Source organism: Haliaeetus albicilla, chromosome 21 (genome assembly GCF_947461875.1).
Source record: "Haliaeetus albicilla chromosome 21, bHalAlb1.1, whole genome shotgun sequence".
Lineage (NCBI taxonomy): Eukaryota > Metazoa > Chordata > Aves > Accipitriformes > Accipitridae > Haliaeetus > Haliaeetus albicilla.
Genome location: NC_091503.1, coordinates 25,478,289 through 25,505,034, shown reverse-complemented (window position 1 = coordinate 25,505,034; position 26,746 = coordinate 25,478,289). Strand labels below are relative to the sequence as shown.

Genomic DNA, 26,746 nt, shown 5'->3' with positions numbered 1-26,746 from the left:
CTTTCTAGTTTTGTATGGCTACCCTTCAAATTGTTCAGCAGAGTAGTACAAATTAAAACTGATATGAAGCTTTGAGTTTTGACATTCTTGATCTAGTTCTTTTAATTAGTTGTTACAGCCTTTGTTAAAATAGTCCAGTTTTCCACAAGACTAAATGCTAAAACTGGAGAAATTTAGATTAAAGAAAGATTTAAAATAAAAATAATTGTATGTAAATCATAACTAATTTTAAAGATTTGAAATTAAAACTTATTCTGCTTGCATTTTTTTCATTAAGTACCAAACAGCAAGGCAATTATAAATACTGGCAGCAGAACCCACTGCCTCTAGAACACATTGCAGAATATCACACCCTGTACCTAGAAGATGGACTTTAAAATCTGAAAAGAACTAATGCAAAAATGGGCAGGTGGATGAATGTGTTCGGATATATTGTTTAAAGGTTCTGGATGGAAAACCTGTACTCAGTTTTGATACGCATTACATTTTATTCAGGAATATCACCAACAGCAAACAAACAGATCATAAATATTGTCAAATAGTTCCAACCACTAAGTAATTGTTTGGATTCATGCCTTTTCACTTGTATCCTCTCAGTATTACATTACATAATTTGTTCTTCTCCTCAAATTATATAGTATCCACACACAAAACCAAAACATTCTGTACATGTTTGTGGGAACACAGCTATCAAAAGCTATGCTGTTCAAAGAAGACAGAGTAAACTTCTCCAGCTATAATCTCAACACACGCACACAATTGTTAACATATAAAAGGAATGGAAAACATTTTTCAGGTACATACACGTTTCAGGTGTTATTAAAGACTAAAAGAAACCCAACCATTGACAATAAGCAATAGGAAGGCTGGAGCATGCATTTTCCATGATATGGGTCCTTACCATCTCTAATTTGTTCAGAAAGCTAGTTCATAAAAGAAATACATAACATTATTAAGCAACAGAAGACATGCACTGGAGTACAGCAGTAAGGATAATATTTAAAAGAAAATCTCCCCAAGTATAGCTTTCATTACCATGATGGCTATTTAAAATATACACCTTAATCAGAATATTAAAAAGATATAAAATAGGATATTGAAATACTGCACAAGATCAAATGAGCAGATAACTTGACCGGTACAAGGGTGATAAGAATTGCTACTAATTACCAAATCACAGAATCACGTATTGGTTTGGGTTGAAAGGGACCTGAAAGATCATCCAGTTCCAACCCCCACTGCCATGGGCAGGGACACCGTCCACTAGACCGGGCTGCTCCAAGCCCCATCCAACCTGGCCTTGGACACTGCCAGGGATGGGGCAGCCACAACCTCTCTGGGCAACCTGTTCCAGTGCCTCACCACCCTTATCATAAAGAATTTCTTCCTTATATCTAATCTAAATCTACCCTCTTCCAGTTTAAAGCCATTACCTCTTGTCCTATCACTATGTGTCCTTGTAAAAAGTCCCTCTCTAGCTTTCCTGTAGGCTCCCTTTAGGTATTGTAAGGCTGCTCTAAGGTCTCCCCAGAGCCTTCGCTTCCCCAGGCTGAAAAACCCCAACTCTCTCAGCATTTCTTCATAGGAGAGGTGTTTCAGCCCCTTAAATTCTTAATTTTAAGAATATAAAATTCCAATGTTCCATTTCATATACCCAAGCTCATGAGAACTGGTAAAAAGATGAAAAAGGTTTAAAATAAATTTGATCAGATCCCTCACTCTCTTACACTTCAAATTGGAAGTGGGATCTTCTCTTTAAATGTTTTTGTACTAACTGCAAAGAAAAAGCCAAGGTCCCACTCGTACTAGGTGTACAGGCCAGAGCCCCTCAGCAGCCTGACAGGCAGGCAAATCCCCTCTCTCAAAGCAACGCTGTGGTCAATCCTCCGTTTTTTTTTTCCTTTGACCCAACTTAGAAGTGATTTGAAAGCACATTATGTCATACTGTAAAGCTGCTGTTCCAACAAACTGTTTGGCTGCCAGTCTGTGACAGCCTGAGTCCTTCCCAAAGGCAACAAGGCAGAGAATATAATCTGCTTCATCATGCCTTCAGCATACTAATGTTCAGTTATAAAATAAACATACAAACGCATGTTTATTACTTCCCCACAAAACTCATTTTAAGCTAAAATACTGAAAAAACCCCACACCCACAAAGACAACACTGACTGCAAAAAGAAGACAACAGTATTCTCCCACATAATGATTTGAAGGAGGTTGACAGAGCTCAACAAAGTTTTCCTGTCATTTCTAAGAAAAAGAATGTGCAGCGTGGCACATGACACTCCTGTCAAAGGCAGCGTGAGCACAGATTTTAAGTAAAAAGGGGAGGTTGGGGAAGGGAAGAAGTATCTCACATGCACGAAAAAATAAATAAATGAGTGTGCTCTTGCACAAAGGTATTTCTTCAGTTAAGCCCACTTTAGGGATTCGGAAGCTTGTACATGATTTATACAGTTCCTTATAGAGCATCCTTTTATCAGTGGATATTAATAATGAAGTAGCTCTTACAGAAGTCCGCATGCTCTTCCCAATGAGTCCTACAAGGATGGCTATGAATGTGGCTGGAAAATCCTTAAAAAAAAGGTGGCAGGTGGGGGTAGGAGAAAAGAAAGTGAATTTCCATTTTTAGGATTGGCAGATTTTCACCTGAAGAAAACAGCAAAATTAATGTGATATGTTCACTTTTCAACCTGGTACAAATTCTCACCTGGTTTAGTTGGATAAATGTTGGTGTGAAATACATCCCACTTCTTCCCCTTTAAAACACAGATAGCTAAAGCTCTGGACATCATTTGAAGAAAGATGTCTGCCCTGTATGACCTTTTGTAAACAGAAAAAAAATGTTACAAACAGCAATGAAACAAGGAAGAAAATTACAGTACAGGCATGGGAAGAGACAATCCAACTGACAAACCAGGGGATTTCACAGAGCTCTCATGCCGGCACCCAGGAGCCTCCAGGAACAGATACGGATTCTCTCACATCTAGGGTTTGGTTAGTTTGACAACCAAATTCCTGATAAGACTAAGAACTGGTAACATCAGCTATTTTTAGCCACACCTGTACAGACCGGAGGTCTTTTGGAATTGAACTTCGTAACTCTGTTACCGCGTGATTTGACATAGGACTGCTAGTAAGGAATTGGATCAATTTAAGGCTAAGGATTTTAAGGGAACTATAAGAACTTAAATCTTCAGTATCCTTCTTGCAGAACTGCTTGGGTTTTGGTGGTGGTTCTTTCAATTTCTACTTTTTCAGAAGAGTATTTTTAAAAGAGTCATGAATATTGGAACATCAGGAGTGGTTAGAGCATCTTTCTAGTAGAATGATCAGTTTGGTGTTCCTTGATACTCTTCAATTAATTCCTGTCAAACCAGGTAATGATTGTCCTGGACTAATATTCTGCGTCCGTAGCACTGGTCATTTCTATTTTAAATTTACCTTCATATTGCATATGGTTATAATTCACATACAGCTAAGTGAATGTTTGAAGTTCATTTACAGACATTTTATGTTTATCTAAAACAGGAGACTGATAAGTTACTGATAGCAGTGGAAGTTGGACCCTGTACTTGCCCATTAAACAGCTTTCCTTGCAAGTCCCTACCGAAATGGGGACCATGCTGTTTGGTCATTTATATGTAGGTCACATTATGACTCTAGCCAGTAATTCTCGTAATTCTTCTCTTCAAATAGTTTAGTTGCCTAAGGAAATGGAAGAGATAAATAAATAAGGATCAATGGTGCTCTCTAACTGAAATGTGCTCAGTATGACAGATTCACAACTACAAACTTTATTAACAGTTTCGTACTAGCTGCCCTTTATATGAACCATACGGAGCAGCTTAGCTTCCTTAACTCAAGTGAAGAAAACTAGAAAGTAGAGCAGGTGACCAGTTGCATCTTAATTTTTCATTCCTGCCTTCATGCTTGGACATAAGCAGAAAAAGAGAAAGCACAGCCAAGGAGGCTAACAACCAAATGATTCTTAACAGCCATTTCTAGAACTCTTAATACTCATGTAAAAACAAGAATAACCCTGAGATTGCTTTGTTACAAACTAGGAATTTGAGGCCAATATGCCCCCCAGCACAGAGGAGCCATGGCAAGGTAACTGAAAGGTGTTGGTCAGAATCTCCTTTTTAAGTTAGTATCTTTCAAAGGCGGCTAATTTATTGATGAAAATTCTTTGTCTTAATGCCAATGCATTAATGCAATGAAAAATCGAGAAACACACTAAAGCATTTTTAATCAAAACATCCTATCTAGCTTATTTTAAAAAGGCCTTTTGCATGCGTATTTCTCAGCTTTATGAAAGCCACAGTCCAAGATTTCAAGTACTGTGCAGGTCACTACACTGAGTCATTATAACAAGCCAGTGGATTTACGGCCCAGACTAACAGCAGCTAGATTTCTTTGGGAGTTTAAAGCCCTGTGAGCTGTTCTGGTCCTGACTGCTGGTAGAAAAAGAAAGAACAGCATATCAAATGCAACTAAGCAGCCACATAGCTTAGAATATAGCCGACAGCTAGACTAATGAGCTCAGGAGAGGATTGATTCAGATCACGAACAAACAAGGTTTACCATGAAAGACATGGGATCACAATTACCAAGTAGAGAAAAATAAAAGCCCAAAAGAGCATTTTGGTAGCTTGTGAACACTAATAAACTTTTGGCATCTCCTCCAACCTCTGCTTTCTTTTCCTCCAGCCACAGGTGTTAGTTACCTTCTTCCTTTTTGTTGTTGTTGTTTTGGTTTAGTCTTGTTTCAAGCACCAGAAAGTGTGCTTTTTCAAGAAAAAAACTCTTGCTTGCTTTCTTGGTGCAGGACACATTTTGACACTGGCTAATCAGTACCAGAGAGATGTTTGAGTTAACTGAGAAGGGGCAATCTACAGTGAGATGTACGACCTGGTTGTCCAGTGACTACACGGTTAAATGGCTGTTTCTTTTAATGTAAGCAGCAAGCAGTCAGCCTTTTTCTAAAGAGTAAAAGCTTCCCTTTCCTGCATAGACGTTGTGCCTACAGCAGCAAGCTATCACATCGAAGAACATGTTTCCCTTAATTAGAGTCAGTAAAATGAATGCAAGCAAGGCAGACTTTCATGTCCACCCCTCTAATGAGTCATTCACAGGTTTAACAGTTCATTAATGAAATCCAACATCCTGATGGTTGCAGGGGCTGCATAAGAATTTTTTATCTCAGCATTAATTTTCTGAGCCAGTTCTAATTAAAAAAGCCATGAGGATATAGTCTTTAACCTCGTTGTCAAGTAAAGCAAAGATATGCAATCTGTAACCATGGGACAAGGTTATACTCCGTGATATCAAGCACCCTAGCAACTGGGATCTACAAACAGCAGCTGGAAAACACATTCTCCTTATTATCCCACTGAATTGCTGTTTTTACACTGAGACTACTGCCTTCATTTACAGGGATTTTTCTCCTTCCCTCCCCCATGTAAACAAGTCTCATTACAAAGCTCAAAAGACAAATATTTCAAATATAGATGAACAATTTGGACTTGGAGAGCTGCCCTGTAACGATGCAACAGAACACAAGGCCTTATCTCTGTTGGATAAGGAATGATGTCAACAGTAGCTATGTTAACAAAGAGGTCAATAATGACTAGTAAACATAACCCAAACAATTGAGTAAGTGAAGGGTAAGCCATCAGGGGTTGGTGCAGAAGAGAGGCTAATGCTTTTACAAGGCTTTTAAAAAAATATTCTTCATTGCTTTGTACTGGGAACACACAAAGCAGCAACGGACAGCTAGCTGGACTATTTTATAATCATCATAGAGAAATTGTCATTCTCTTTACATACATTCCACAGCAATCCACTTCCAGACACTGCTAACCCCAAGCACTCAGCAGAGAAGATGGTCAGACTGGTATCTTAGACGCACAAATATCCCCAGCGGCATTTTGTGAGAGACAGTATGTGTGTACACAAGAGAAAATTAGCATTTCTGCTGACCCAGCTATGTAGAAACACACCATGATCTCAATAGGTCACAATACAGTGCAACAATAAACAGTTCATTAAAAAAAACCAAAACCTGCAAGCAACTTCTTATTTATTCTGTGGTCTCCCTTAAACAGTTCTTGAAAAAAATTGTTGGCTCACTGATTTTACTTCATGTCCTTGATCAATAATTCTTCCTTCTAAGCACCTTGCCCGTACCTATGGTCCCAGAGGGTACTGGGCAAAGGCTACTTTTAAGAACAATGCTAAGAAAAATGTCACAGTAAATGCTCTTCATTACTGTTCTGCCTTGCAGACTCCATCTGAAGGCTCTGAGAACTATTCATACCAAACAACTAGATCTTCTTTGATGAGTCTCTATTTAAACAAGTATCAATAAATGTTGCAACTAAAAATAACACACCTTCATTTTTGTATTTAGCTTTGTCTTCTTTAAGGGCTTTGCCAATCATACCGTACAGCACTTCACCTGCCAGGTGCCTTTCCCGATGAACAAGAAATAAATTCTAACAGTTGCCACACAAAGGCGTTATGACATCCATGTGATACATACCTTCAGACTGCGGAAAACACCTTAACTCAGCTGTTCAATGGGTGGCTGTAGTTTAAATTTCTCCTCTAACTCCTTCTAGAATGATAAAATCTACATTTCAGTGTCTCCACTTTTTTTGACAAGCCATTCTGCTTTTACTTAGTTTGCAGGCAATATTTCTGAAGTGCAAGTAAGTATGCTAAGACAAGAATCCTGAGAATCAGCTAAAACCAAAAACCAGCCTTTAAAACCAATATCTACTCCATCTCAGGATTTTTCACTAAAATTCTGTTAAAGTGCTTATTTGCTTCTTTGTTTGTGGGAAATATGGGTGCTATTAGTGGAAAAACAAACAGATGATTCCATGATGTATTTACTTGAGATACTGCCAGAAATCCACACCTTGCGCTAACAGTCTTACTCAGGGCACACAGTACTTGGAGGGAAAAAAAAATCAGACAACAAAAAGAAATACATGAAAAAACCTTGCCAAACAAAATTTCATTCTAGATCTATGTTGAAAAGAAAGACATTGGATATTTCTATGAAAGTAATTAAAGGCAAAAGACATTAGGAAACAAAGAAAGTTACACTGGTTTGTTCTGTTGGATTTTGTTTGTTTGTTTGTTTGTTTTAAAACAAAGGTCTTTCCAGTGTAAACTGTGTCCTTAATCTCAGCAGATACTACATGAAGTGCTACAGTTAGCCAATTATCACAGGTATTTACAACAAATACTTGCATAATTAAACAAAAATTGACAGCAATTTTCAATTCAGTGAATATTCCAGCCACTTAGACCTTGGCAGAAAGCCCTGTCAAAACAGATACAAAGACTACAAAGAGCTCGGCAACACAGAAAGTACATTTCATGCTTACACTCTGAAAGATGTTACATGACATTAGTCATGTAATAATGGTGTAAATACCTAAGTAGACATCTAAATAGTGAAGAAATTAATTAAGATCCTGACCCTTATCCAATCAAAGCGGCTCGAACTGAGAATGCTCAAAGCAATCTTTTACTGGCTGTAACCTGCTGACAAATTCTTTGCACTTCACCAGCGCGCAAAGTCTGCAAGTGACTTATGCAGCGTTGGTTCCTCAAAATAGCATTTCGCTAGGGTTAATCAGGACTGGCAGGAATGAAATGTAAAGGAAAGATCCAGCAAACTAACCTATCACTACCCTATTCTTAGTTCAGTATCTCCAGATCTTTCTCACTGAAATAAGCCCTTGCTCCACCCCGTTCCACCGAGCCAGCAGTTTTTCTCCAGGTCTGTGGTAAAAGTGACCGATGACAGGTAAAGTGTGGCAGAACCCACCAAAAATTTTAATGCTACAAGATCATTTCATGCAAACAGTCGGACAGTCAAAGGAGGACAGTGACCACTAACAACTCAAGGATAATTTAGGGGCATTACACAGCAAACTGGGCTGTTCGTTTGGTGAGGGTCTGGCTGCGGACAACAGCCTTGAAGGTGGGGAACCAAGGTGTGAATCCATTCCCTCATTCCCACAGCAGGTATTTCCCAAGTTGAAGATACTGGAATGGATGACACATAGATCCCTATTGAAAACAAACACACAAAACCATCTACCTCCAGTCCCACCAATTTTTCATCAGCATGGACAGAACATCTCCCTTCTTATTCCTATCGAGGCAACAAAGAGCCACGTGATCCCTCTCTCCGTTTTACACGAGGTTTTAATGAAGCTCACATGAGACTGAAATGGCTCTTCTGGTACTTAAAGTCAAGCAGAGAAACCCACTATGTATCCTCATAACATTAAACATTGATCTCCTTAGTTCCATCACCAAGTATGTGGAGTAGAAAAAGCCGCAGAAAAGGCAGACCAAATTATAGGACACACTCAACGGTGCCTGATGCCTCCATAAGAAGTTTGTATTTGCAATTTGTACTTTAACAAACACTCTTCTGAAAGAGTTGACACTTACTCTGATGAAACTCTTCCTTTATGCCCAAGACCGTGATCTAAAGATCAGCAAAGTTTATGGTTCTCGTTCATCAGCAGTACAAGAAAGGAAGCACCAGCCAGACCAAAGGTTCAGGGAAGCAGAACAGTTGCTCCCTTGCCAGCCAGGCCTTCCTACTATTCAAATTGTTGATTGATGAAATGCATTAATTTAAAAGCATATTTCTACCCACTCAAGGCTCTTACCTATCGGGTATATCAATGCTCAAAGTATACTTTATTTTAGCGTGGGCTAAAATACATTCATTTTAGGTGTGTGTGTGTACTAACACGCCCACGGCGTATCACAATACCCCCTGGCCAAAACTGGAGGACAAGACATTTCGTATCTTCTGCAGCAACCCAGGTTGCAGAAACAAGTTCTGCCACTTCTTTCCGTAGGCATCTGTCATCTGCTGGGGGAACAAGCCCCCCCTCCCCACAAGCTACGTGGAATTTCTAGGTGAACAAAACAATGCTGAACCAGAAGGAAGGCTGTAAAAGAAAAGTATAACTTCCTTTCAGAACTTTGTTAGCACTCCAGAAAACACCTATACAAGCACTCATTGCAGCTTCAAAGTTAAAAGAACATATCCTGAACAAAGGAGCATTTACAAAATATTATGTTCGTGGTTTCCAGAATTAATAATTTTTCTAACATAAAGATTTTAATCTTGAATCAAAGATCTGGAAGTGAATTCATCTGCTGCTTCAAGTCCATTTGTAGGAAGAACATGCAGAACCTGTTATAATTCCACAGATTAAAAAAATATGTATTCTTAAATACTAGCAAGCAAGTACAGAGCTCAGCATCTGACAAGCCATTGTCATTACACTGTTTGTATTGAAAGCTTCTCTGTGGTTATTTACTTCTCATTTTAAAATAACTGTTCAGTTCTGGATGTCCTGGACTAGGCAAGGTAGGGGAAAAAAAAGAAAAAAAAAAAAAAAAAAAATCAATGTAAAGCACACAATTTCTCTTTCAGAAAAAAAAATACATAATTCATGAAACATTCCTTCAATTTAACAAAGGAAATTTCAAACAGTTGCCAGTATCTAGGAGCAGAATAAAGAACAAACAAAATGGGTCCTCTCAGATCTTCAGCATATAATGCAGTAGGAACAACATCAACGATTAGAAAGATTTTGTTTTGTTGGAATGCCTTTGTCCTGTATACACATACAGATGAAACAGCCACTACAGATTCTAAGCACAGTGTTTTGGAACACACCTTTGTAATTCAATTGCCTGCCATAGCTCATCAACACCATCTCTTTAATTTTCTGTGGTATAAAGTGATTTCTTTAGGCTGAAAGGCCCATGAAGATCTCTCGCATAGGCTAAAAAAGTGTTTCCAGGCTTTGCTGAATTCAAGGACCATCTAAATCTTTTCTGGAAAACCACAAAATATACCTTTTTTTTCCTGCAGCGCCGCCAACTGCTTTTTCTAGTAAAAATAACATGAAACTTAATCTAAATTTTGAACACACTTTTCTGAATTTGTTCCTAGTCTTTTTTACCTGGGTGCAAGAATGGTTTTGCATAGTTTTTACATTTTTCTCTCTTTCCCTTGCCCTGCAATTATTTAGACAACCATCTTTCCAAGCATTACTGCCCACAAGTCCAGTGTCCTGCATCAAGGCAGCCAAGAAGAATATTTATACCTGTGTCAAACCATTTTGGTACTGTAGCTACAGGGGGAAAAAAAAAAAAAAAAAGGCAGACCAGCGTCACTTAATTTAGTGAATGATATATTTAGCTTCAAATTCTCTGAAGATGGATTTACATCTTTGTAATATTTCTGCTAATACCCAGATGATTTTCCGTGTTTCTCTTACCCTTTACAGAGGGTATTTAACTAAAGGTACGAGTATAATTTGACAGTTTCAAACCTGATTTTTAACACTGAAAATGACTCAACAGTATGTCTGCAGGTTTCCTTTGCAACTGTAGACTTCTGGGAATTATTGCTCAAATATATAACCCTTCTGAAAATAAATCTGTTCTTTTCACAAAAATAGTGGTATGTCTCATATAAAACCATATCAAAATAATTCTCAGTTTATCATAGAACCAGTAACATAAAAAAACTGCACGTCCATGATGTCAGTCCTCTTACTGTGTCCTCATTTAATTGCCTCCAAACTGGTTTGAGATTTCTCAGTGGCACAGGCAAGACTGAACGCAGCTGTTCGAAGGATGAGCGGGATGGGTCCAAATTGCTTCTGCAACAGCAAAAGAAGATGGCTTAACATGTGGCTAAGACCTGGAAGGGCTGGCTTAGTTTTCCTGCTGCTGTTTGGTAGACAAGGAAACTAGGAGAGGGGGCAACAACTTGCTTCTTTCCCACCCTTTCCTTGCCAGACTGTATTCCCACGCCCTTGACCAGCCATTGCTCCAGCTGCAGGCGAATTCCCGCTCAGGAGTCCGGGAGTCTCTGCTATAAACAAAGCAAGTAGCAGAAACATAAGCATGCTTTTGCTGCTTGCCTCTGCCCATGCTTTCTTTTGCAGAGTCTGGAGCAGCCCCCGAGTTGCATGACTTTCACAATTCTCAATTCACAGTTCTCGCACATCAATAGGATTGGTGAGCACGCTTAAGTACGAAATCTGACTGTGTACCGAGCGGGAGGTTTTCATCAGTCAGGATTCGCAGTTGTTGGTGCAGATTTCAAAGCCTCCCAGAGCTTTAAAAACAAAAATAAATAAGTAAATAAAAGACATATCCCTGAAGACCAGAAGGCTCAATCCAAAGAGAGGAGGAACGAAAATAAGGTCAGTAATTTTCATCAGGAGAAGATATTCAGAGGGGCACAGTGCATTTTTCTCTGTTGATGAAAAGTGTAATCGTCTCATGCTTTTTAATGTGAGTGACTGCTTTAAATATGTCAAAACCATTTACCCACTAACTTGTTGTAAAACTGGAAGTAGTCTCGGTGATTTAAAAGATTTGAATACTTTTCCCCCAAAGACACTTACCTGCTCTCTCACCCTTAGACAAGAAGCTGAAGCATTCTAGGCACTAGAAGAAGGAAAGGTTGCTAATTTACTAAGACATGAATGCTGAATGATAACAATCCAGGACGCCATGTCCAGTCTGTAGGAGGCTTTTGTTCTGATTTTTGGATTGCTTCCATGGCAGGAAGTTGCTTCAGTTGTTGCTTTAGAGTTTTCTCAGAATCACGATAGCAACGGAAAAAAGACCTTAGAGCAATTAAGGTTTCTGGTCTTATTAAAAATATTCATTGCTTTATTGTTTTGTGCAATGATCACAAAGTTACTATGAGATCATGCACATGTTTCCTACTAGGTTCATTTCAAAGTGCTGCATCAGTTTAATGGAAGAAAATACAGATTGCTTGTTTCTCTCTCTGTGCTATGTTTTTCCTGCAGAACATAGTTTAAAGCAAAAAAAAAAAAAAAAAGCTAAGATCCATAACTTTTGTCAAGTGTTGAAAATAATTCTTTGCTTCCTCAAACCTGCTGTAAATCTTATTTACAAAAAGAGAGTCATAACTTCAAAAAAATGTTACCATTCCTATCAGGAAAAACAATGTTTTCCTCATGTCCAGCTTCAAGCAAATTCCAGGTTGTCTCGAAGTTAAACCCTGGAAAATCTGAGAATTTAAGGGGATGAAAGAGGGAGTATATTTGCTTTTAAGAGTGGAATTTCATTCATTCTATTTAATGGAAAGGGGAATATGAGAACAATTCATAGAATCTGAACTTTGCTTTAAATTTACATTTCTATTTAAATATCAACAGCAAACCTTATTGTTATCTAAATCAAAACTAAATATTTTTGGTTTAAGTCAAATAGCATAGCAAGGTTGATCTACAGTTATGGTTGATCCAAGATCTTGGTTTTTCCACTTTCCAGAGAAAACTTAAAATAAAGACTCCCTAAACCCCATGGTTTTAATAGTTTTTAAAACTGATCCTTTCCCTTTCATTTTGAAATTTTAAAATCTCTCCTTCCTATACGGATCAGTGAAACACTGAGTTAATAAGTTAAAGACAATCCTATGCTAACTTATTACCAGCTGTATCTCTTTTTGTTAAAAAATACTGTTTTAAAACACACATTTATATCCTATTTTAGCCACACACATATATGAAATTCTTAGCCTACATCTTGACTTTTCCTACAGGGTTTGGTTGTTGAGTTTTAGTGTTTTGCTATACTGCAGCTGAGGATTTTCCTGAGAATTTGTCTTTACCACCCCCAGACATAGCTAGCAGTTCAGCAAGGAAGCCTTAAAGAGCCTTCAATGCTCCTGTACCTCAAAATCAACAAAATTAAAATGCGCTGATGATCTCCATCAGTTCTCTCAGCACTCAGGAGCTCTAAATCTCCGATTTCTAGAAGGAAATGCAAATTGACAAGGGATTTTTTAAAAATTATTTAATGACAGAAGGATCTAGAACTGATGACAGGAAATCCTTGCAACACAGAGAAGATCATAACAAACAGATTAAAAAAGATCATTTTCATATTAATAAGTTAAACCTGGAAAACAAATTCTTAGTTAAAGAAGCCATGCCTTTACAGTTTCATGTTTTGTTTTCTTCCTGTCCTCAACTGAATGTTTTGCTACAAAAAGTTCTTGTTATTTCTGATTTGGTTTAGAAATGTGACAAACCAGCTTGCTTTCAGCTGAGTTTTCATACAAGTGTGTGGGAGTCAACATACAGAAATCTCATGTTGAATACGTTATTTTACATCCTCCTCTTCATCCTCTCTGCTCCACCCACCCTCCCCCCCAGCCCATTTTAAAAAAGAATCATGGTCTGAACTGAAGTTTTTTCTTCATGTTCGTAGATCAGGAATTGAACAAATTCAATTAATTCGACTCTGTTTGCAATCAAACAGAAGTTGATGTCAACTCATAGAATCTAATAATCAGCCAGCAAAACTCTCAATTTTGGGGAAATATTAGCAATGCTTAGTCAAACATCCCCATATCCCGTGTCTAAATTACATTTTGTTGCATGTTTTCAGATAGAATATTTTTCCTAATTTGGAATATACAAAACCATAGGAATTCAGAGTTCATTAAGAAGTATTAAAAGTAAACAAAAATAAGATAAAAATTTAAAATAAACTACTAACTTACCAGATGTCTGCTGGAAATACAATGCAGTGCAGAGGAAGCAGTCTAGGAGGTTCCTGGAGCGTGTGGAAGATCGATAACCTCCCGACACAGCTGGTGAGGGAGCCAGCTAGTGAAGGCGCCCGGCTGGACCTGTTGTTTGTGAACAGAGAAGGACTTGGGGGTGATGTGACGGTTGGAGGTCGTCTAGGACACAGAGACCATGACATGATAGTGGGTTTGATTCCTGGAGAAGTAAGGAAGGGGGACATCAGAACTGCCACCTTGGACTTCTGGAGGGCAGACTTTGGCCTGTTTAGGGGCCTTGTTGACAGAGTCCCATGGGAGGCAGTCCTGAAGGGCAAAGAAGTCCAGGGAGGTTGGACGTTCTTCAAGAAGGAAATCATCAAGGTGCAGGAGCAGGCCATCCCCATGTGCAGAAAGATGAGCTGGCAGGGAAGACAACTGGCCTGGCTGAACAGAGAGCTTTGGCTGGAACTCATGAAAAAATGAGAGTTTATGACCTTTGGAAGAAGAGGCAGGTAACTCAGGAGGACTATAAGGATGTCGTGAGGTTATGCAGGGAGAAAATCAGAAGGGCCAAAGTACAACTAGGACTTAATCTGGCTCCTGCTGTAAAAGACAATAAAAAATGTTTCTATAAATACATTAGGAACAAAGGAGGTCTAAGGAGAATCTCCACCCTTTATTGGATGCAGGGGGAAACAGTGACAAAGGACGAGGAAAAGGCTGAGGTACTTAATGCCTTCTTTGCCCCAGTCTTTAATGGTAAGACCAGTTGTTCTCAGGGTACCCAGCCCCCTGAGCTGGAAGACGAGGACAGGGAGCAAAATGGAGCCTCCATAATCCAAGGGGAAATGGTTAGTGACCTGCTACACCACTCAGACACACACAAGTCTATGGGGCAGGATGGGATCCCCCCCAAGGTACTGAGGGAGGTGGCAGAAGTGCTCACCAAGCCACTTTCCATCATTTATCAGCAGTCCTGGTCAACAGGGGAGGTCCCAGTTGACTGGAAATTAGCAAAATGTGATGCCCATCTACAAGAAGGGCTGGAAGGAGGATCCGGGGAACTACAGGCCTGTCAGCCTGACCTCGGTACTGGGGAAGATTATGGAATGGTTCATCTTGAGTGTGCTCACATAGCATGTGCAGGACAGCCAGGTGATCAGGCCCAGTCAGCATGGGTTCATGAAAGGCAGGTCCTGCTTGACCAACCTGATCTCCTTCTATGACCAGGTGACCCACTTAGTGGATGAGGGAAAGGCTGTGGGTGTTGTCTGCCTGGACTTTAGTAAAGCCTTTGATGCTGTCTCTCACAGCATACTCCTTGAGAAGCTGGCGGCTCATGGATTGGACAGGTATGCTCTTCGCCGGGTGAAAAACTGGCTGGATGGACGAGCCCAGAGAGTTGTGGTGAATGGGGTTAAATCCAGCTGGCGGGCGGTCACAACTGGTGTTCCCCAGGGCTCAGTACTGGGACCAGTTCTGTTTAATATCTTTATCAATGATCGGGACGAGGGGATTGAGTAAGTTGGCAGATGCCACCAAGTTGGGCGGGAGTGTTGACCTGCTTGAGATCTGCTTGAGGGCAGAAAGGCTCTACAGAGGGATCTTGACACACTGTAAGCCAGTTTGTTTAGTAGTAAACATCAACAATGTTCTAGTCCCTGTACACCAGAATGGGCCAGGAGCTGATTTGTTCCGAAGTCTTCCCTAGCACTTCTGGCAGCAAAGTAGCACATAAGAACAGAATGCTAGAGATAACCTCCTGTGTTATCTCAGTTGCTAAGCTATTGTTTGAGTCAGCTAACAATTCAAAAGCCAGTAAAAATATTTATATTTTATTAATATAGGCCAAGCCCTAAGACAAAGGAAACACCTTAAAACAGAGGACATAAGGTGCAAATAATTTGAAAGAGAAGCTACACATTACTGATTAAGAAAGCCTGTCCACACAACTTAGACTGTTAATTCATTCATTGGCATGACCCAGAGGATTTTAACTTTGTTTTAAAAGAAGCAATGAAATATTAATTCTCCAAAAATTATGCAGTAATTTCATTCATCAGGAATGATATTACAAGCTTTCTGTGTGCCTTTTGTCAGAAGCAGTTTAACCCGTATTGCATGAGTTCAATGGGACGGGTTTCATATTGTAGTTTAAGGACCAAAAGATAAGAAAAAAACCCCTCAGAACTCTGGCTCCAGAGGCTGCAGAAAAAGGACAACAAAGTGGAAAAGAACAACAAAACAAAACTTCCAAAAATATTACAAACTTCAGGTTGTTCTCAGAGCACAAAAGAGCCTTTGTTAGCACTTCATTTAGTATATAATGGCAGTAAAATGTATTAACTGGAAGATCTGCCACTAATTCCAAAAGGTAGAACCTGTTTGTGGCTGATAAACAGAGTGCAGTGTTTGTTGTCCAGAGATTTCAAAATGCAACCCTATGTATACGCACTTAAGGGTGCGGATATTTAACTTCAGAGCCATTTACATGGATTAACCAAAATGACAAAGCAAACCGGTGACCTAGAAAAGGAACCAGCTTTCTCTAGCACTGTGCGGTGCCAACTCAGTTTGGCTAAACGTACAATGTGCAACAAAAGGCACACTGCCCAATGGGCAGATGTCTAAACATGTCCAAGGAAATATACAAAGCCACAAGATCTCAAAGAAATTTGAGGAACTGCCATTTCACTTCCAAGTGTCAAAATGGAGGGATTAGTAAACTCTAACAAAATAGTTTCAGCTTTGCCTTCTGCACAGCATGGCAGAAAGGGGAGATTGTCCACTGTTATTTAACCAAAATATTCACTTTTTTCCTCCTCTCTCTCCCTCCTACATTTTTTATAAGAGCATCAATCACTTTCCACAGCCTTACTGATCTACACAACCTTATTACTTTCCAGCAACTGCTGGTCTCCTTTGATGGAGGCCAGGCAGCGAGGAAGAAATGCCATTTGGTTGCTCAGAAGAAAAAATGAGTCAGACTTAATGTGAAGACTAAGGCACATCCTGCCCCATTTTCCCTGTCGCAGGCCCCTAATAAAACGTCTTGTCCTCTGCTCTCTCTTAGCTAGTTTCAAATTCTTTTGACCAGCTTCCTCTTACTGTTCATAGTTTCACAATAGGTAGGACAGAAAAGAGAATTCTAGGTATCTGCTGGAAATTTTGCTTCCACTTAAGTCAAATCATCTTCACTGCAATCAGGATTTTGTCCACAGTGTTAGCAGAAAAAAGATCAAGCAACATACAAAATACGTAAGATATCAATTTCAGCTGTTTTGCAATTCATACAAATCTTGCCAGTGGACATTTGACAGGCTATTATATTTTTTTCTTTATTAAATTAGCATTCTTCAGTTGAGTAAAAAAAAAAGACAAACTTGGATCTTCAAGAAAATATCTGCATAAGAGATATAATAGATATTTCAGTAGACTTAATATTTTAAAGAATGAGCCCTGTACATACACATTTTTAGATTTGATATCATGCACACTAACAGAATAGAATATAGAATATTTTCCAATTTTTCTTTATATAAACCAAATATATACATGCAAGTACAAGCAGTTCTGGCTTTGTTATATTACATCCATTCAACACTCAGCTTACCTAAAGTTAGAAGTTTGAACTTCATGTGTCTTCTGCAACTATGCTAAAGATAAGATATAAAGACATTTCAAAAAATTATACTTGAAGATTTGCACACATCCAGAAGTATTATTATTATTATTATTTTAAAGATATTTTCATATATCTTCCAGAAAATGAGACAGGACAAATATTTGTATAGTGCAAGAAAAATGCTCAACTAGCGAAGGAGGTACATCGTAACACATGCCTGTTCACTATATTTCATACCGTGGTAAATAAACCCCACTATCTTTCTCGCCAGGAGATGTACAGGACTGGGGTAGGATGCCTGTGAACTCCTGGAATGCAAACCCAGCATGGGTCGTGCTAGTCCCTGTGTTTTCACAAGGTACTGAGTTTTGCTTAGCAGGGTAAACAGGCAACCACGCTAGATTAGAAATACCAAGCCTATTCCCATTTGCAGGACTAGAGGGATCAGGGAAAAGACAAGGTTTTGAATTCAGAACTTACCTGAAGAGAAGCAATTCCATCAGATCGTTTTTCTTGTGCTTCTAAGTCAGTTACGTAGTCCCTGCTTTTCGGAACAATTAACTCCAAAACCCGATGATGAGTTAACGTTATTCTAAAACAAACAGAAATCAAAGTGGTTGGTACCCAGCTTAAAGATATTTACATATAGACTAGAAACAAACTGGAAGCACAGTAAGAGTTGGAAATTCCTGACCTTTATGTGGAAAGGAAGTGAAAATTTCTAAGCTGATTTCTTTATAAACTACTGAAAAAAGGCTGATGGTATTTGATTTGCAGTAAAGGTGTTTAACCCTGCCGAGAAGTGAGATATTATCCAGAAGACCACTGGAAAGAAAGACAGCATCTCTCATTCATTGTAAAACACACACCAGTATTTTCTGACTTCCACACAGTTATTCAGTCACTTGCAGTGGTCATCAAAGTCTGAAATACACTTATTGGCTTTCAAGTGCTTGGCTTTTGGCTGCCTGAAAAGGAATGAGGAAAAAACCTCACATTTGAAATATTTTAATTGAATATAATAGACAAACATCTCAAAGACTGGAAGACTTGCTTGCTGTGCACTATATTATCAATCAATCAATCTCATAACAGGCTTAGAGCCCCGGACTCTCCCCGCTTTGGTTCCTTACCTACATTTCAACCAATATATATTGATCTGTTCTTCTCCTTACTGCCTCGGCAGCAACGGGAAGGTAAGCAGTAGGCACTCTCTTATCGAGTCTTCATAACACTGGCTAAATTAGGGAGGGAAGTTAGCAAAGATACTCCGTAGTAACTGTAGGAAGGTGAAAAATATACTCAATGCAGGTAATATTTGGGAATTTTGCCTTAGTTTAACAAGTATGATAAAAATATGACTAAATTTGAGCAAGTTTCAAGGAAGACAGAAAAAGATACATTCTTGATATTGCAATGCCCTAATTCTACACATAAGACACAGTGTGACAGACTTTAAAAAGTTTGTAGGGATCCATAACATAGAAAGAAATAGTGCTTTAATCAATTTTGTTCCTTGAAACAGTAAAATTAAGAAAAGCACTTCTAAACATTTAAAAGCAGTATACCATGTCTCCTTATGAGTTTATGAATTCTAGTAAAAGGTTGCTCTAATAAGATAGGGAAAAGTATAATGACAGTACATGTAGAGAAGACCAGTAAGTCTTCTTACTACTGCCAAGCCACCAAAAAAAAAAAAAAAAAAAAAAAAAAAAAAAAAAAAAAAAAAAAAAAAAAAAAAAAAAAAAAATCAGAAAAACCCATCCCCTCCCCCTAAAACCCAGAACTTACTTGTTTCCTTAACCTAATAATTTGCACATCAGCTTTGCAGAGATAACAGTGCTGATTCTGGATGACATGTTTATCTCTGTTGAAGACTGGAACAGGATTATTCAACTTTTTCATAGCACATTTTGCACTGCTGGGCAATTGTAGCAGCAACAAGGTGAGCAACTAAGGGGATGAAGAAAAAGTAGACCAGTGACTTTTGTTAAAACAAGTTAAGAAGGCATCAGGTGTTTTAATGACAAACTCACTCAATGGAAAACAAACTGTGATCAAGTACATACCCCTTTTAACAGTTTTGTATCATATGACTTAAAATGTTTGTTTTATTGGTGAGAGGTTCAGTACCATAAGGGAAGAGGAAAAACATCAGCTAGCATAGTTTATCGTCCTCTTGTGCAAGTTAGACCTGGGTTCATTTTGCACCTTACCCTCTCAGTTGGCAAGAGTGTGTTTTCAATATTACGAAGGGAGAAAACATTTTGTTCCAATTTTTTTTATACTTACTGACTGAAAGCTAAATATTACTCTCTGCCCTTCCTCAGATTTTAGGTAGCATGTGACACATCAGAGAATTGCGTGAATTAAAAATCTAACGAACAGTATTAGGAACTAATTAAACCCCCATTACAATCTTCTTTCACCTCTTTGAAGCCTCCTCCCTCGAATCAAATCCAAATGTGACAAGGTCAGCATGCCTTTCTCAGAGCAGGAAATACATCTGCAGTCTAAAAAGAATCTCGAGCTCTATCATCTTCCCTAACTCAGTGGAAGGACATCCTAAGACAATCATTTACAATGAAATGTTCTCTAATATCCAGAAGTATATGAATTGCCTTCCCAGAGCTGGGTGTTACAATTCTTACAAGTTGTTAGCTGGTGCAGAGAAGGCGGAGGAAAAAAAAGGCACATTACCATTAAATCATTATTGCAGAAGGCTAAGAAAAAAGTCACACACAAAAGCTGTCCAACCCTTGGTTCCTAACTTGCCCCCGCTCTTCACAAAGGTGTTCCCTCCCTGCCAGCTCATCTCACCTTCCTCCCCACTGTTTGCCCGGCTGTTTCGCCAGAGTCACCTGAGGAACCTTCTTCCAGAAGTTGCAGTGTGACCACCGCTTTCTGCGAAGCTCCTGCATTAGCTTGTTGGTCTGTTCTTGTGCTGAAGAACGCAAGGACTAGGTTGGTTATTGCCAGAGCCCCCAGAATTTCAGTGCCAACCCTGTCCCGGCTAGTTAGTTGCAGAGGTGTTCAGGACTAGTGCTAGGAACAAGTCGATTCCTTTGCACTGGTTGGGGTGTCATTCCCCTCCCACCTCTAAAAATTAACCAGCTACCCATCTGCCTAAAAGAACCCCAACAAACCAAAAGAATACTACGCCCCCCCCCCCCCCCCCCGGACCATCACTCAGAAAAAATGATCTCTCTATGCTAGGTTTAAACTAGAGGACACCTCTCAATCTGGTTAAAAACTGAAGTGGTTTACAGTCAGAAGAGATATCACATGTGCAATGCTGAAAATAGTTGCCACACCATGTTTTTGTTTTGTTACCATGACAGCAATTACCAATATTTTGAAGAGAATGACTGCGCACTGACACAACAAGAGGACAATGGGAAGGTGTGTTTTCTTCACCAGTCCAGGAAGCCTCATTGTGTGCCCAAATGCAATTATTTCCTATGATGTTTAGGCAAAGTTATTCTTCATCAGAAACAGAACAGCAGCTAAGCTGGTGAAAAAAAGCTAATTCAGAAAGGAACAATGCAGAGGTACAGCAGTTTTAGGACTTTGCCTTTTCAAATACCTGTTAAAAGAAGCAAAAAATTTAAGAAAAAAAAAAGTCTCAATATTTCTTAGATTTAAATCTGTCAGCCAGAACATAAAACCAGTTTGCCAAATAGGTGACAAATGCCTGTTTTGGCTGCATTTTTCTTTATGCTTTTATTAGTGTTAGAATCAAAACCTCTTACTATGTTCTACCGCTTTGGTATGTAACAACTATATTTTGAAAATGGCATAAAAATCAGGGTTCAGAACAGTTAGTAGGATTCTTCAAGTCTTCCCAGCTTAAACCTATCTCCTCCTCCAGAGAAAGAGAGAAGTGGGAAGACCTCTGAACGGACAACCTGATCTGCCATTGCCTTCAAGAATTCCTGAGCAAGAAACTCAACACACTACTGGGCTTACAGATCTCTCTCTTCTTTTCCTAGATCTCTCCTGCATTCTAAATGCAACTGTACTTGTACTAACACATATGTTTCACAGTCAATCCTTCACATCCACCTTAATTTGTAGATTTTTATGACATTTTAAATACAAAGCAGACATTAACATACGAGGAATTTAGCTTCTTTCACTCAAACTTACATAAAGCACAGGTTACGTGATATGTGCTATTGTGACTGTGGCTTCTCACAACATAAAGACTAATCAAACGGTTGTGGGACATGACATAGTTAAAGCACAAATCCTCAACTGATAATACAGAGGATGCACATGATTGAAAAAACAGGACTGCAGGCACATCAGAGCTTCAGCGAGGCTGTTAATAACTCAGATACAAAGACATGGTATTCATCGGCATCCTGTTTTTTCCAGCATGTGCTAAACTTTTCTTTCTTTTTCAAAAGAAGAAAAAGAAGGGATGCAAATTAATAGACTGTTTTCTTAAACACATTGCAAAAATACTTAGGCATAAGACCTACAGCTGTGCTGACTACTCAACCTCTGTTTCAACAATAATTACGGTGCTGTCATAAGAGTGCTCCATTGACACCCTAGCATTTCCTAGCAACAATCTATGTTTTGTACATAAAAAAGTGGATGAAATACTGCCTATCAGTGTTTTCTTTCTCATTATGCTGTTAAACCTTTCTCCCTCCCCCACGTAAAAGGAAGAGAGTCTTATTCAGACATAACGCAGAACTTCAAACCATGCTCTGTAATGTACTGAATTACCAAAGAACAAGCGATCAGATGACAAGGTGCTTCACGTTATTCAAGTTGACCCTTCTAAAAATAAAGTTAGTGTTAGTTCATAAATCCACTACAGATTCACTGATCTTTAATCCTGCAACGAACAGAGTGCCCCATAAGCAAATAAAGAGCTGGGCGTTCTGCTCTTCATAAGTCTGCTTCTGAGGAGTTTTTGCCTGCAAAAATAGTATCCCGTCTTATCATTCAAATTCTTTGTGAGCCAAAGCACTAAGTATAAAGAACGTTTCATCAAGTCTTCTATTTTCAATAGTAAATTCCTCGTAACAATGGCAGCCTACTTGGATTCTCATACGTGACTTCTGCAAAGCAGCACCGAATGCATTCCAAACACCTAACGGCATAACCTGGTTATGGAATTACTGTAGGATACCCTGATCTCCAGGAGTACAGAGACCTGGACCACGATGGGCAGTCACAGAGATGCATGGAGTATTGTTTCCTTTATCAAATATGCGGAGGAGGAACTTTACTCTGCCCCGGCTTCTTGCAGATTCTTGGTGAGCAAGACAAGCCCTCACCTGCAGTCAAGTGATGGGACAACAGCTGCTTAGAACTCATTTCTTTCCTGCGCTGCTTGCTGGGCTATAGAGTAGCTAGTGAAAGGGTGCACAGCGAAGAACAATTCTTTAATTCATGTAAAGATACTCTTTCTTCCTTGCATATTATTTTTCCAGTACCTGAAAGACCCATGATTTAAAAAAAAGCCAGAAAAAGCACGCTTGTTTTACTAGTTCAAAGACCAGCGTTTCTCTGTAGGGTGGTATTTTCTGTGATTAAGACATCTCCTAGTGATTTTTGATCAGTCTAGGAAAAATCCTTCAACTGCAATGCATTGCCTCCTGGCCTCCCAACAACTGTTGTTCTTCTCCCACCCCATGCCCCTCTTCTTCCAGCCACCACCTAGTTAAAGGATCTTTCAAAACATCATTAAAAATAATATGTACGCAGACACAGTTACATACACACATACCCTCCTGCAAGATGGGAACTAACATAAACCCAGCTAATCCACATAAAACCAGTTCTACAACATGCGACTGATGGTTTAAACTCACTGGGAATAAACGTCATCCCTTTGGAGATGCCCTAGCCCTTGTAGCATAATTAGTGAGGTGGGTGGTGTTCCCCCTCCCTTTATTTGGACACAGATTAGCATTTATAATAAAACATATCTCAAGCAGGATGGTAGAAGGTTAGAAAAAAAAGGTACAGAAAAACCAGCATATCTCCATCCAGGTGGCTATAATACTATGTAGACTCCAAATCCTACTGTAGCCAGGTAGATAAAAAGCAGCAAAGCAACAAACTCAAAAAGGAGTGGTGTGGTAAAGACCAACCATTCGCTTGGGAATGTAGGGGTGGAGAAATCAGGTTATTTCTGCTGGTCAGCTGTTCAGGTCTTGTCTACATTAATCTCTTGTCATAGTAATTCATCTGCCAGAAAGCAAAGAATTACGTGCTTTTAAAAAATGTCCCAGTGTTTTTTCTCCCTTTTTTTTTTTTTAATAAAGAGCAAAGGAGGCACATTAGAAAGATTTTTTAATTTATTCCTAATATTTCCATGTAAATTCTGTCCCTATACTTGTGTATCTCAAAACAGACAGTGGAGAAAAGTTGCTTCATGCTGAATCCCTGTTTACAAAGATGTTTGCAAATGTGTGCAATACATTCTCAACATTCCCTTTGTTGCCACTGAAGCACAATATTGATGATGGGTGTAAAAAAAAAAAAAAAAAAAAAAATCACAGTTATTTAGACAATTCTGGGTTTTCACTGATGTATTTCTACCCCGTGGAAGAACAGAACTAAGCTGATTTCTCTTACCATTGCTCACATCCTTACTTCAACACAATTTTTGATACAGCAGTTATTACAGGAAAAAAATAAATTGCAAATCAGTCTTCAGTGTTTCCTTAAAATCCTTTGGTGCATTTAGAACAAATGCATTTCATTTTCTCAATTTGTTATAGAAACTCTGGGTTGGTTTTAAAAAACATCCTGGGAAATTCAACTCTATTTCAATGGCAGCATCAGAAACACACATTCAAACTGCTGGTAACTCGCATAAAGTTTGTTGACATATGGTGCCACCTAGCTAGAAGATTTTATGCATGGCATGTATTACAGATTTAAATGTGTTGCCATAAACATACAGTCCTCCTCCAAATGAGCTAAAGATGAAATGTCTACCAGATAAACTTCAAAAAGCATCCCTTTCTAGCGTATCTGGGATTACAGTTAAACAGAGGTAGGTATATGTTAAATAAAACCACAGTTCCAGAGTAAACTATTTCAAATTCTTAATGTTTATATGGGACTGTAAGATTACAGATGATTACTGATTATTTCAAAGCTTTTCAATGTATTTTCATATGAATTCACAACCTGCATAGCCAAGAGCAAATGAGACATGGCTTCGGAATTTTTTCCCCTTCACGTAAGTAGCAACAGGACTGGCAGAATTGCTTCCTAAATCTTTTCTTGAAGTAAACCAGAATCATTTGGAAAATGCAACAGCCAGCGTACCACCGGCACAAGGACAGGCACATACACAAACAGGCGCAAGGAATGGCAGCAAGAGATTCTCTTTCAGCTTGAGAATCAGTAAAAATGCACTGTTACAAACAAGCCAAGCTGGAAGAAGTTACTTCAACCACTTATTTTAAATAACTTCAGGAATCTCTCTTTTTTTTTTTTTTTTTTTTACCAGAGGCTGCAAACTCAGAGTCCAACTCTTTCTATAAAATATAGGAGAATGAGATTTCTCAAAGAAAACTGAAAGCTTTTCTTGAGGCATTTAGTGCGCCCAGTCATGTATATCAGTAAACAGGTTACAAGTCAACGTCTGCCATTTATGGGAAGACACCAGAGCATGCAAGCAAAAAACATTGACATTTGCTTCTGGGAAGAAGCTTCTTCTTAAAAGCATTTTTTTTTTCCTGGAGAATGTAGGCAGTAGGCCTATTAAAAGGACTGTCTAGCCTCCTTAGGACTGCAGTTAGAGATTGCTGTACATACCTGACATTGCTTAAGGGTCTGATAGACTGAATAAATAAGCAAACCTTCCCCAGGCACAAAGCGTTTCCTGGTATGTAATGATACAAAGAATATACAGCCTTTTATACATCTAGCCCATGGAGCCCATAAAGGCTGATTTACCAAATTTCAGAAAGTTTGAATGCTTTCTGTCTGAAACCCAAGATGAAGATATCAAATAAAACACTGCACGTTATTTCAGTTTTCGATAGTATACACAGAAGTTTGAGCAAAACCCAAACCAAACCAGCACATTCTTCTAGGGGAATATTTTAAACATTCTACTGTGGAATTTTATTGAAGAGCTAAGGTAGGCAATTCAACAGTAAGTGTTTCAATAAAGATTTCCTCACCAACTGTAACCATTACCTGGAGTGCTTTACAGGAATCAACCCAATCCTTTAAGGTTGGCACAGGTTACTTCCAGTAGTGTTAACTGAGAAGGTTTGGCATTTCTTTGGGGTAAGTACGGTGTCTGAATAGTAACCAAAATGTAAACCTGAACCTCCATTACTACACAAAATCTATGATACAGTAGTGTTTATATTTAATTTGACTCTCCAAAAGCATCCCAGAAGTTGTTTTATAGCAAATGTCTGGTCCAAGTTAAAAAAAAAATCCTTCCCCACAGAATTACACATTTACATTTACTATATACTCAGAAGTAATCATCACCCCTCAGTAATTTGGGTGATGAGTATCTTGGCTCTAACACATCCTCTGCCAGTTCTCCTCCTGCCCATTCTAGCTGTGCCATCCCAACTTTTGACCAACACAATGTATGCACTCTGTAAAAAAAAAAAATTAAAAAAAAAAAAAATCAAAGAGCTTGCAGACTAATGATTAAAAATACACTCCAACATTTAAAGGTGTAACAGATAAAGAGCACCATTAGCCAGCAAACTTTCTACTTGACCAAAGCTATTCACCTCAGGATGAATTGCAAGAACAAGATACTTCTATCAAAGAAGGCTGACATAGGTAAGATACTTACCTGATTTATCAAAGTATCTTATCAAAATCTGTTTCTGCTCAGTATTAAGGCAAGACACAAGAACGATATACTGGCAGTGTGGGGGCTATGCTGCAGATTTTCGTTCCGAGAGAAGCATCGGTGTCAGATCCTTCGCAGTTGAGACAGCTTGTAATTATAAAGGCTGTGCTATCAAACCATCTTTGCCAGGCGATGCTGATTTCAGGAGCTCCTGTTTCCTGATCCTCACTCTTCACTTCCAGCCTTTAGGTGGGCCACTACTCCCTTAATTGTTTCTCAGAACTGACTGACTGGGGGGGAAGCAAAGAATGTTTGAAACTCCAAAGTTTTTGATCCAGGTCAGGTGGAAGTCCCACAAATGACTTGTGGCAACAGAAAGAGCAGGCAACTAGCGCACAGAGGGGAAAAGGCAGCCGCCAGTATCATAGCTGACTGAACGTAGAATTACATGTCACAGCCAAACAGAAAACACATATCCCTAAGGAGTGGGATCGGGGAGGGGCTGGGAAGAGGCAACTCGGAGGGGGAGAAAAATAGTCCAGACCAAATACTAGTTTGAGTGAACAGAGATTCCTATTTAGACTTTATCATCAGTTATCTGACAGACTTCCTTGTTGGTTCCTAGAAATTCACAATTAATTTTGCTCACGGCTACATGTGGCACGATGAAATTTATCTTTTGAAGCAG

General features: G+C 39.0%; 2 long non-coding RNA genes across 2 annotated transcripts; both read right to left on the bottom strand.

Moving 5' to 3' along the window:
- Window positions 1–468: 468 nt before the first annotated feature.
- On the bottom strand, window positions 469–8,650 carry LOC138690357 (uncharacterized). The gene is made up of 2 exons (XR_011329217.1): window positions 2,711–8,650; window positions 469–923 (listed from the first exon to the last, which is right to left on the bottom strand). It is a non-coding gene; the product is annotated as an uncharacterized lncRNA (long non-coding RNA).
- Window positions 8,651–12,838: 4,188 nt separating this feature from the next.
- On the bottom strand, window positions 12,839–20,281 carry LOC138690278 (uncharacterized). Its single transcript, XR_011329079.1, has 3 exons — window positions 19,041–20,281; window positions 17,730–17,841; window positions 12,839–13,841 (listed from the first exon to the last, which is right to left on the bottom strand). It is a non-coding gene; the product is annotated as an uncharacterized lncRNA (long non-coding RNA).
- Window positions 20,282–26,746: the final 6,465 nt, after the last annotated feature.